We start from the raw sequence: 13,306 nt of genomic DNA, 5'->3' as shown, positions 1-13,306 counted from the left end.
AAAAAGGCTTAGAAAAAAATATTAGAATAATGCAAGATGGAGAAATTATTAATAAGTCAATTATTATTTAAGCTGGAGTTTGGGCTAAAGTTATTAACCCTAACTGTCAAGCAACGGCCAGCTCGTATTGGTTTAACTAGTCTCACTAGGACGAGATCTTGTTGGACAAAACGACTCTTACAACACAAATAACAACGACAAATAGACTCTTTTGGTACAACACAAACAAAGTTTTTAACAACAATCGATTCATTAGACCATTTAATTTGTTTTCGTACGAAAGTCGTAATAAATTAACGGAATCTAAATGGCTGATAAAAATTCTCGCTCGCCTCGCTAGTTTCGTTCAGGAATTCGGATTTCATTCAGATTTTCTTTAGCACTAAGGGAAATTCCGATAAAATACGAGCCTCTGATTTATTTGCAGTTGTTAATCTTGCCGATTCAGATTTTCGTCCATATTAAATATATTTGGTGGTAAATATTTGTGGGGAAAAATACTCGAAGCATGGAGAGAGCTTTTATCGTGATGTTTGGAGTTGCTTTATTAAGGAATATTTTTGGTCGATATTTACTTATTATTATTTATTTTAAGTGTTTACTTATGATAATAAGTCATAACAATTTTCTTTACTAACATTAGGGTCAGTACACAATACGCAAAGAGGGACGCTAGGCGACACGACGTTGTACGTAAAATGTAGTACAGAGCACTTAATTTTTTTTAACTAAATATATTATATAACTCAAAGGTGACTGACTGACTGACTAACTGACTGACTGACTGACATAGTGATCTATCAACACACAGCCCAAACCACTGAACGGATCGGGCTGAAATTTAGCATGCAGGTATCTGTAAAATAAAATAAATAAAATAAAATATCTTTTTATTCAAAATGGGTATCATGATACACTTTTTGAAAGTCGAACGAAGAAAATACGTTGCCTACCACCGGTTCGGGAACTACCCCGCCGAGAAGAACCGGCGTAAGAAACTCGCACGGGGCCATCTTTTGCAAAAAAAAATGGAAAATTACAATGTTATGGCTTACAGCTATGTAACAAAATTAAAAGAAAAGTAACCTGCATGGAGCCACCCTATTCCCAAGGTGTGCTGTCCTCGAAGAAATCATTGACTTTATAATACGCTTTAGCACACAAACGTTCTTTAACTGCTTTTTTAAATTTGTTTAAAGGTAGATTTTGAACATTTTCTGGGATTTTATTGTATAGGCGTATACATTGGCCTTTAAAGGATTTGCTTATTTTGGCTAGTCTGAACATTGGTATTGCTAACTTGTTCTTATTTCTAGTATTTACATTATGATTATCACTTTTCTTTTTGAAAATATTTATGTTCTTTCTAACATATAAGAGATTTTCCAAAATGTATTGAGATGTGACGGTCAGAATTCTTATTTCTTTAAATTTTTCTCTTAGAGATTCCAAAGACGACATCTTATAAATAGAACGAATAGCTCGCTTCTGCAGCACAAATATTGTATTAATGTCCGCCGCGTTTCCCCACAAGAGGATGCCGTAAGACATTATACTATGAAAGTAGCTAAAGTAAACTAATCGCGCGGTCTCTACATCAGTGATTTCACGAATTTTTTTAACAGCATATGCTGCAGAACTAAGCTTATCTGCCAGTTTCGCAATATGTGGACCCCATTGTAACTTCAACAATCCAGCGTTATGCCTAGGAATACGGTGGTGTCTACTAAATTCATTTTCTCATCATTTAATAGTACATTGGTTTGTACTTACCTAACATTTGGCAAGATAAATTTTAAACATTTTGTTTTATTAGAGTTCAAAAGTAAATTATTAGCATTAAACCAATGTACTATTTTTGAGAGAGCACTATTTACCTCGTCATAATTAAATTGTCGCCTCTTCACATTAAAAATTAGTGAAGTGTCATCAGCAAAAAGTACTATCTCATGCTTATCTTTAACAAGATAAGGTAAATCATTTATATAGATGAGAAAAAGAAAAGGCCCTAAAATGGACCCTTGTGGCACACCTAGTTTTATTTTGGTTCCATTAGACCTTATGGAGTTAACTTCCACCCTCTGCGTTCTATTTGTAAGGTAAGATTTAAGAAGTTTAAGTGCCGTGCCCCTTACACCATAATGGTGTAGTTTTCTTATTAGAGTATCATACTCCACACAGTCAAATGCTTTAGAGAGATCGCAGAAAATACCAAGTGCATCCTGCGACTCCTCCCAAGCTTCAAAAATACTACACAGAAGACTAATGCCTGCATCTGTTGTAGACCGACCTTTAGTAAAACCAAATTGATTATTATGTAATAAATTATTTGAGTTAAAATGAGCAAGTAATTGATTTAGAATTATTTTTTCAAAGATTTTACTTAAAGTCGGCAATATGGATATTGGTCTATAGTTGGCTGGGTCTGATTTCTGTTATGACGAAGACATCCGCTAAGAAAGGATTTTGATAAATTCCACCCCTAAGGGGATAAATAGGGGATGCAAGATTGTATATTATAACAGTCCTTAACGCGAGTGACGCCGCGGGCAAAAGCTAGTTCCCAACATGCGTTGCGTCGCGTCAACCTACAAAAGGACAATAATTGTCCTTTTGTAGGTTGACGCGACGCATATTTTTCCGAAACCTTCAGTACTTCAGAGGCTAATAAAAATAGAATTCACGAAATCCCAGATTTATTTGTTCACGTTTTTTTAATAAAACAATGCTAGTCCTCTATCGATTACGTGACCAGTGACCTTAGTTTATTGAAGCCTTCTAGCCTCCAGCGTTATTGGCTGGCCGTGTTTGAGTTATTGCCATAGTGTAAGACAGTACAGTAGCTTAGATATGTCTTTGAAACATCGTTAAGTCATAGTAAAAGGAGGGGAAGTAAGTTATCTTCATACAAAGACACCGCGCGCGGCTTGTATGTGTGCGCCATAGTATCAATGCGTCGCCACATACGGCACACAACAAAATCTCGGCCAGTTTTAGAGGCTGGTACCGCCGAGATTTTGTTGTGTGCCGTACGTGGCGACGCATTAATACTATGGCGCACACATACAAGCCGCGCGCGGTGTCTTTGTATGAAGATAACTTACTTCGTCTCCTTTTACTATGGTTAAGCCATTATGGATAAAAATGATATTTTTTTTATGAAATAAGGGGGCAAACGAGCAAACGGGTCACCTGATGGAAAGCAACTTCCGTCGCCCATGGACACTCGCAGCATCAGAAGAGCTGCAGGTGCGTTGCCGGCCTTTTAATAGGGAATAGGGTAATAGGGGAGGGTAGGGATAGGAAGGGAAGGGAATAGGGGAGGGTAGGGAAGGGAATAGGGTAGGGGATTGGGCCTCCGGTAAATTCACTCACTCAGCGAAACACAGCGCAAGCGCTGTTTCACGCCGGTTTTCTGTGAGAACGTGGTACTTCCTCCGGTTGAGCTGGCCCATTCGTGCCGATGCATGGCTCTCCCACGTAGCCCAACTATCTCCAGTAACAACAATATTTTTAACGCTGATCATGTAAAATTGTGGTCGAATACAGTTAAATAATCGCCTATATTTTATTTATTATGTGCTTTTGTACACGCCTCATAGGATACTAATATTTTTCCCGCTAAAGTTTTCTGAAATCGCGTATTATATCAGGCGACCACACGATATTATATTAGACTTAATATGAAGATAGTTTACTGTATATTTTATTTATATTGTGGTTATTGGCTAGCCATGTTTGAGTTATTACTATGTACGTGCCCTCTGCACGTTTTGTAGTCTGGATTCAGTCTGGATGTGTATGTATGTATTTATTTATTTGTGATATAGAATATTAAAAAAATAATAAGTGTTTTTGGTAGTTTTCTATTTTATATTATATTATATAGGCTCTATAACTGTATATCTAATCGATTTTTACGAAAAGCACAAGTATAATAAATGGATTTAAGGAAGACATAAGAAAAAGTAAACGTCCCTTTTCCATTGCGCTTACCATCATAAGAAATTTTAAGAATATTATAGTAGTTTTAATTTTTTTATCAAATTTTTAAATCATCCAAACTTCGTTTATTGAAGTAGTCGTAAGCCTTATTTCGGAGAACCATTCAACATGTGTAATGTGTATGTTTCAACACACAAAAATAAAAATTATAAAAAAACTTACGCGAGTTTAAATACCAAAAATATTATTTTGTTTTTGCGACAAAAGTTCGAAAATGTTGTTTAAAAACATCAAAAGATGTTTTACAATGTTAAAAGTAACTAAATTAAAAAGCATGAACATTATTGTACCGCAAAGAGGCTTAAACTCAGAGAATGTGGCTGCTTATGAAAAAGCTAATGCTTTTTAAGTCGTTTTGTGAAAAAAAACAAAGTGTCTCTGTTTTCTTTGCACGGCTGAATGCTCCTAAATGCAGTGAGCTGGAATTTTTGTCATTTAAAACGACTTCAAAGTGAAAAACCTCTCATGAGATACGTTCATAATCTACGTAGAAATTCAGATTTTCACGTCGATAACATGTCGTTAAAGAAACAGCTTCGACTAATAAAATATAAGTTTTTCTGTGCATTGTCATATCTATGTCTGTGGCTTCTTTTATTGGAACGAAGTTCGTTATCGCGCGTTCGGCGTAAAGAAGGCTAGACAGAATGATATTTGACCGCGGCACTTTATTATTAGTACCTGCATGGTAGGGTCAGAGGGCGTTGTTAATATATGGCGACGTCAATAGATGGCGGTTATTTATTGTTTTTGAGTGTATATGTAATACAGGTTTTTTTGAACATAAGAAATAACTTCGTTCCATTCGGGTGTCCCTTGACACCTCTCAAGTTATTTTTATAATACAATCACATAAAAACTCGAGATCGGCTCATAAAGAGACACAACAATATGCATAATAGTATCAAAATCCGAAAGCCATGTGGCATCTCTTTACGCAGTGGTAGATTTGAAAAGTATTTAATATGTATATTCTACATACTTTTTATAAACACCTATAGCCTTCCTCAGTAAATGGGCTATCTAACACTGAAATAATTTTTCAAGTCGGACCAGTAGTTCCTGAGATTAGCGCGTTCAAGTTAGCCCTTTTCAATAATTTTCCCCGTTTTTTCCACATTTTCCTCTATTTCTTCGCTTCTATAAGCCTTAGCGTGATAAAATGTAGCCTTTAGCCTTCCTCGATAAATGGGCTATCTAACACTGAAAGAATCATCAAAATCCGTTGCGTAGTCAAAGGGAATAAAGGGACATGAGGGAAAAAAGCGACTTTGTTTTATAATATGTATAGATGACAATAATATCATTATCTTTAGTTTCAACTGATAATATTATCACAAACATTATTTACTGAAAACATCTCACTTTAAACGTGCAACTTTAACACTGTCTTTATCAAAATCCACAAAAAAAGATAAGCGACAAAAATCTTTTACTTTGGCTTTATGCGTCCTTATTATTATATAAAGATAAGTTCGGTTACTCATTCGCTTCCAAGTATAGATATAAAATAAATAGATATAAAGGCAACCAACAAAAGACGTTTACGACGACCGAAGTGCAAAATCTTGTAAGGGAGTTCTCGCCGACGTTTTACCGTGACGCCCCAAATATCTCAATATTTATGATGCTGGATCTATTTATTTAGGATTGAATGACTAGATTTTTCTAGGTATATTATGATGAAATTTATGAAAGGTTAAAGTTCTTTCATAACTGAAAGCCAGCAGTAGGTACTATAAGAAAAATTATTAAATAGATTGTCTGGCAGAAACTGCCGTTAGCAGAAAGACTATTTGTATATAGTTTTGCTATATTGTGTTCTTAAGTTTAAGTTTCGTTTTAAGGGCGCGTATTATGTCAAATTGCTTTACATGATCGTCTGTAATATCAATATTAATGAAAAACTGAATGTTAAATTAAGATGCAGCAAACTTCAGGACTAACACTAGTGACTATGTTACTCAAAAACACGATAGCTTGCAATTTTCTCGATAGAAAAAATTGCGAAGTAGCTTCCAAATCACCTATAATTAACACGTTAAACTGCTAGTATTCGAGTAATACATTAAAATAAAACTTGAAACTTTTTAGTATAATTACATCTATACATATAATAAAATGGTAGGAAAGTCAATTCTGTACATTGAAAATTTTTGAAAAATAATACTTGCGACGTGATCTACAATCGATATAGAAGCCAAAAATATAGTTTTTAGAATTTTTGTCTGTTTGTCTGTATGTATGTCCGGGATAAACTCAGAAAGTACTGGATGGATTTCCTTCAAATTTTGCACGAATATTACTTAGAGGTCGGGTCAACACATAGGCTATATATTATTACGATATCGCCTAGGGGCAAGTTTCAATATTTTTAGTTTTTTGCTCATATCGCTAAAACGGTGCGTTGTAGAGAAAAAAAGTTCAGTACATAATGAAAGCTCATAAAATTTCCTACAAATTTCTCCTCTACACTTTGTATCTATCTCCACTCCTTGCTTTGCTATGAGCTTTTATCTACCTTATCTATACAGACTTCGAGTGTCGTTTGATTTATATGCAGCGAGCTTCGGCGCCGGTCGTTTCTCCCCCCCCCCTCCTAAAATTTTTCTTTCAACAAAACAATGTCACGTAGACATGTTTCTCCATTTTTAAGAACAAAGTTAAAAACTACACTAAACATACGGTTTTCGAGTGTCATTTGATTTGGGAGGGCTGAGCCCCCCCAAACCCCCCTCCCCCCACCATGGATCTGTTACTTATAACGAAATGGTGTCATGGCGTTTGTATTGCGTCTTATTTCTCCTTTTTAGGAACAAACTAAGTCATCTATCTATACATATAATAAAATCGTAAGAGACTCAATTCTGTACATTGAATATTTTTTTTAAATAATACTTGGGACGTGATCTACTATGCTGACGCGGACGAAGTCGCGGGCACTAGCTAGTTATAGATAAGGCAGGGATTATGTTTCATTTTTTTTTTTAATAACTTAATAGATATCCTTTAAAAAAAGTATACCTGTAACTGCCCGCTAACTTGGCGATGATTCCTCGTCGTCCTTTTTCACCTGGCATATGAAAGACGGGCGTGAGTGTGAAGAGAGAAGGTTTTTTGAGTTGGGCGCCCCCTTAAGTACAACTTAAGGGGGCGTCGAAGAAATTGATTCATAGGCAGTTGACGGACCTATGTCATTTGGTCGGACTATGGCAATTCCATGGCTGACACATAACGCGACCAAATTACTTAGGTTCGCAGTCTGCCTATGGTTGAATCGACTCCTTTGATGGTACAAATAAAGAAATTTCTATTCTATTCTATGTGCATTGTTTATACATACATAAAACACCCCTATATATTTGACAACTACCCTCAAATTACAACTGGAGGCAGGTACTAAAACGACCTAATGAACCGCTTTTACGGCCTCCCGTAAACAGGGCGTGTGCATTAACGGTGTTATGAGACGAAAATTATGACGTAATATCTGTTTGTTTCCAAATATTGCATTTTTGAGGGTCCACCCGTCATAAAATGAGTGGGGTGCTAAGTTAAATATGATTATTACTGTTTATTAGTATTAGGGTCAAGTCACACCGAATTAGAACGAGAGGAGACGCGGCGATGCTCAAAACCCATGATTTCTTCTAAAATTGCAGTTAAATTAAAATAAATTAGTCCCCTTACGGTTTCGTAATTGCCATGGTGTAGAGGTAAAAGTGAGAATAATACTATTTATTAAAATATTACTATTTTAAGAAAAGAGAGAGAGAGGGAGAAAGAAAAATCGGCCAAGTGCGAGTCGAACTCGCGCACGAAGGGTTCTGTACCGATACAGAGCAAAAATAGGCTACAAATTGTGTTTTTATTATTAAATATTACTTTAATATTATGTATATATAATATTACTTTAATATCATGTATAACAAAAGAATGTGTAAATTTAGTTTGTTATTATTTTTTAGCAATATTCCGCGAAAACAACTTCAACCTTTAAGTAAATGAGAGAGTGTACGCATAGGCATGCGTACAGCACCTCCCTCCTCCCACACTGCCTATGCGTACACTCGCATGCAAGAATTTGCAAACACCACCACCACACAAGCAATAATGTTGGCAAATCCGTGCAAGGCCCCTCACCACCATGCAGGTTGAAAAGTTTTCAAAGGTTTACTTAAAGGTGGAAGTTGTTTTCGCGGAATATTGGTAAAAATAATAACAAACTAAATTTAAACTATGGATTTCCGCAAAGTAACGCCTGATTCCATTAACTAAAAGAATGTGTGAAAATTCAAGTGCCTACCTCTTGCCATTATTGATTAGAGCGATAAAGGCCGAAGAAATCACGTTTGTTGTATGGGAGCCCCTCTTTTAAAATATTAATTTTATTTTGTTTTCAGTATTTGTTGTTATAGCGGCAAAAGATATACACAATCTGTGAAGATTTCAGAAGTCTAGCTATAGCGGTTCTTGAGATACAGCCTGGAGACAGACAGACGGACAGACATAAGTCTTAGTAATAGGGTCCCGTTTTTACCCTTTGGGCACGGAACCCTAAAAATGATGCCAAAATGAATGTTATTGTTACTATACTAATAATTATAAACGGAGCCTGTTATTTCATATTTGCCATTTCTCACACCCGTATTTCGTAGCGTTTCGTAGCAGAGCTGCGGCGCTTTCCTTGAGTAGATATAGTAGCTCAGTAAGAAATAAAATTAACGCTTATGTCTGACAAAAGTTATAATAATATGTCGTCTATACTAGCTAAAAGCCAAGCTTTGTGAGGTTTTTCTGCGTGGAAATAATCTTTAAGGCTGTTTTCTTATGTTTAAATAGTAACCAAACCTTGACTGACCGATGATAACACATCTACATATTAATAAAAATTACTGTGTAAAAGCACAAATCAATAGGCGTGATAGTTATTCCGCAAAGCGTACCACAAAAGTGCTCTGATTGTGCAATATACTAGGGCTCGCTTCGCTTGCCCTGATTAACAAACCAACTTTATTACAAATATTAAAAACTATATTAGAAACTTATCAAAAACTATGTCATAAAAATCCTCATTATAAGAATGATTGAATAATTTGACGTGGGAGAGCCATGCTTCGGCACGAATGGGTCGGCTCGACCGAAGAAATACCACGTTCTCACAGAAAACCGGTGTGAAACAGCGCTTGCGCTGTGTTTCGCCGAGTGAGTGAGTTTACCGGAGGCCCAATCCCCTACCCTATTCACTTCCCTACCCTCCCCTATTCCCTACTCTTCCCATCCCTACTCTCCCCTATTACCCTATTCCCTCTTAAAAGGCCGGCAACGCACCTGCAGCTCTTCTGATGCTGCGAGTGTCCATGGGCGACGGAAGTTACTTTCCATCAGGTGACCCGTTTGCTCGTTTGCCCCCTTATTTCATAAAAAAAATGCAATTAACATGTGAAGCTTGTGATTGTAAAACATAATATATTATTTTGTATGTGTTTCAAATTGTTAACAATCCATAAGATTTCTTACAATCCAGTACGAAAAATCTTTGATCAAAGTCCGAGAAATCATTAGGAGTTCAAACGATCAAGCTCTTATTTACTAAGGTTAGTCTTTTATTATTTGGCCGACCGGACCACGGCGTTTAATTAGAAAAGGTTACAAGTTACTGCCCGTTTGTTGAGAGTTGCTATTTGCTAGGGAGGGGTATACTTGGTAGCGAATATGCGGTTGAAATTAATATACAGGGTGTAACAAAAATAAGTGATAATACTTTAGGGTGTGTTCTTGTTAACTCTCTACAAGGAACACGTACACACCCTAAAGTATTATCACTTATTTTTGTTACACACTGTATAAACATTGTGTAATATGTTTGATAATATTAGACGTCAAAATTTGTATAAAATTTTGAAAACAAAAGTATATTTAAGTTACTTTATAAATAAGAAATATGTATAGTGTTTGGACATAACGCATCGCGTATACTCAACCATATCTAAATATATATATATATATATATATATATATAGTGTGCAGTGTGTGTGTGTTGATAGATAACTATGTCAGTCAGTCAGTCACCTTGTGACTGACTGACTGACATAGTTATCTATCAACACACACTGCACAGCCCATAGTTCAGTTGAATTGTTTTTTGCTAGGAAAGTTTTGGGGTAGTTCTGATTTTTTTCTCTCTCCTTTGTTAGGTCCTAGTAAGTAGGACATAACATTACACGCTTTTGACGCTTATACACCGATATAAGGCTCTCTCCAGTCTATAGTAACTCAATGACTTTTTCGGTCTGGCGCCCTTTCGCAAAGCGCGATAAGGAACTTTGTTCCAATATTACTTCTTAACGCGAGCGAAGCCGCGGGCAAAGGCTAGTAGAAATATAAACCAAATGCTCTCAATCCGACGCCTTAACCTTTATTACCTACGAGACGGATGAGCTTCATTAATTTCAGGACAGCATTTATTGACTCATACCAATCGACAGTACGATTTAAGCCAAATACATTTAACGAAAGGATTCTCAAGACATTTTAAATGTACGCCAAATCTGTTTTCCGTATTGGCACCAAAGTACCAAACGTTCCCACTTCCCATCCCTATAATAATAATAATGAGTTTCATCAATATCAGCATAGGAGTTATTGTATCTGATAGCTCTAAGATTGGCCAAATACGTTCGCCGAATATATTTTCCGCCTTTCTCTTATTACCGAATAAATGCCGAAAGCTCCCATCCCTACCCCTTAACCAGTTCAATCTTTATAAGCTGCGAGACGGATGAGTTTCATCAATTCCGGCACAGACTGATTGAGCCGTCGCCGGCGGGATTTCAGTTCATTCAGTGAACTATTTGTTCACTTCCGTATTGCACTTGTCCTCACTTTATACGTTATTGCATTAATCTTATACTCGTTCTTCTATGGTGAAAGTATTAGTTGTGACTTTTAAAATCACACTATAATTTAATATTATAAAGGCGAAAGTCTTCATGTCTCAACGGCTTTACAGATTTTAATAAAATTTAGCGTAGAGTTAGGTGATACGCTAGCTTAACACATAGGCTACTTGTTACTGCAGGAAAATATCACAATTTATTTTCCCTAATAAACTGCATGTGTGGGAATATGAGTGGCGGCAACAAAGGAAGATCTTCCGACCGAGCGAGGTGTTATGCTCGGTCAGGCCGGAGCCCACGTCTCAGCTATCGTATATTATATGCCGACGCGCCAGAAAACTTCGATAGCGCGATGCAGGAATGTTAGGCGAATTGTGGGTACCGCCACACATGTAACAACAAGGGGCACAGCTTGCTAAATATAATATAATATTTAGTCTATAATTAACATTGGTAATGATTCTAAACACTTCTAAAATGTTGTCACGGTTTTTTTCCTTTTATTTCAATGTAAAAAAGGAATCCTTCTCAGTTAAGTTTGTTTCGTAAAATTCTAATAGTTAATAAGTATACCTTAATATCTTGTTGAATTAAGTTCTTAGCCTAGTCAGAAACTAAAGTTTACGATCCTGCCTAAATAAGACGTCTGCAGTTCAAAAGTTGCTTTTCTACTTTCATAGTTCTAAGTAGCACGACGTTAACCTGCACAGATTAATCCGCAGTTAGACACGTAGCTTGGACTATAATCATCACAAAACAAACTGATTATACTTTAGGGTTTGTATGTGTCCTTTATATAGAGTTCACTGTTAAAGTGACAGCGCTAAGAGACTAACTTTTTCATAAAACATAGAAGTCATTGAGTAAAAAGTAACTTTTAGAAAGAAAAGTTTTCAGCGCTGCTGAAAGTAATCACATTGAACTCTATATAAGGGTATTATATTATCACTTAGGTTTGTTATACCCCATGTAGTTTTTTTTATTTTATGAAAACCCCTGCCCCCTGCAAACGAGCAAACGGGTCACCTGATGGATAGCAACTTCCGTCGCCCATGGACACTCGCAGCATCAGAAGAGCTGCATGTCCATTACACAGAGCTCCCGAGCGGGTCGCGATGTGCTATGTGTTCCAGTGCATCGCGACGTAAACGCAGAGGAATGGCCTAGACAAAAGGAACACGGTCGGGTTTTAGTGGGTAGAGCTGCGGCCACTTACCATCCATCGGTCGCAGCGAGTCCCACATACCCCGGTTGTCCTCCCCAGCACTGCCGGGGATGCATAATGGCATTTCCCGACCCAAAAAAAAGAAAAAAAAGGTGCATTGGCGGCCTTTTAAGAGGGAATAGGGTAATAGGGGAGGGTGGGGATTGGGCCTCCGGTAAACTCTCTCACTCGGCGAAACACAGCGCAAGCACTGTTTCGCGCCGGTTTTCTGTGAGAACGTGGTATTTCTTCGGTCGAGCCGGCCCAGTCGTGCCGAAGCATGGCTCTCCCACGTACAAAAGTTCAACATTAAGTATGCAGCCATACATTATTTTAGAGGCATCACATTAAGTGTTTGTTCAATGACATTCGTCGTCGGGCAATTGAATTGAAATCCTCTGTAATCCATTAAATGTTTTCCTCGCAATTAATTTGGTGACGTGCCCCGCTAATCCGGCTCATGAAGGGCCTCGTGAAGGGCCGGTGGGCAGTAAGCCGCAGATTAACGAATAAAAAGGGTCATTCTTGTCCTCAAGTGAAAACAGTATAAGAGATATTTTTAAATGGCCAGGAAAACTTTATTATGCCAAATTCATGTTTTAGGAACCGTTGCTTTCCTTGGCTTTTCCGAGAAGAACTTCTACTATAATAAGGGTTGCGCAAAATGAAGTGTTGGAAACAAAATATGTTTTCAGTCAGAATAAAAGTCAATTTTCATGATTTTGTGTTTCAATGTACGGTGTACCAGACCGACCATCTCCTCAAAACAGGTATGCTGCCCCCCCCCCTCCCTCAAGCTAAATCCTGGGTACAGACGACGTGTCGTCGCGAAACTACTGTTTCTATGTATTTCTATGACAGTGTCGCTAGCTGCGCAGGGTATTTCATAGATATATAGATAGAAACACATAGAAACAACTGTAGTGTCGCGACGACTGTATGTCGCCCGCTGCCAACCGGCATCCTTAGTTTCTAATAATTTTGAACGAAATGTAACTTTTTTTTCTTTATTAGGCTTCGAGAGCTGTCGAGACCGACAATGCCAGCCTAAATAAAAATTTGTGACTCGACCAAATTAATGTGCTATTGTGTTTCTATATTGCGCTATTAACATAAGCATTTAAATTGGTGGCAGTATCGCCATGATCTTTGATTACATTAAGATTTTAATTATTTGTAACGGGATGTAAAGTGTTAT

The sequence above is a fragment of the Aricia agestis genome, chromosome 14 (genome assembly GCF_905147365.1).
Source record: "Aricia agestis chromosome 14, ilAriAges1.1, whole genome shotgun sequence".
In the NCBI taxonomy this organism is placed as follows: Eukaryota; Metazoa; Arthropoda; class Insecta; order Lepidoptera; family Lycaenidae; genus Aricia; species Aricia agestis.
This window is presented reverse-complemented; position numbering follows the sequence as displayed.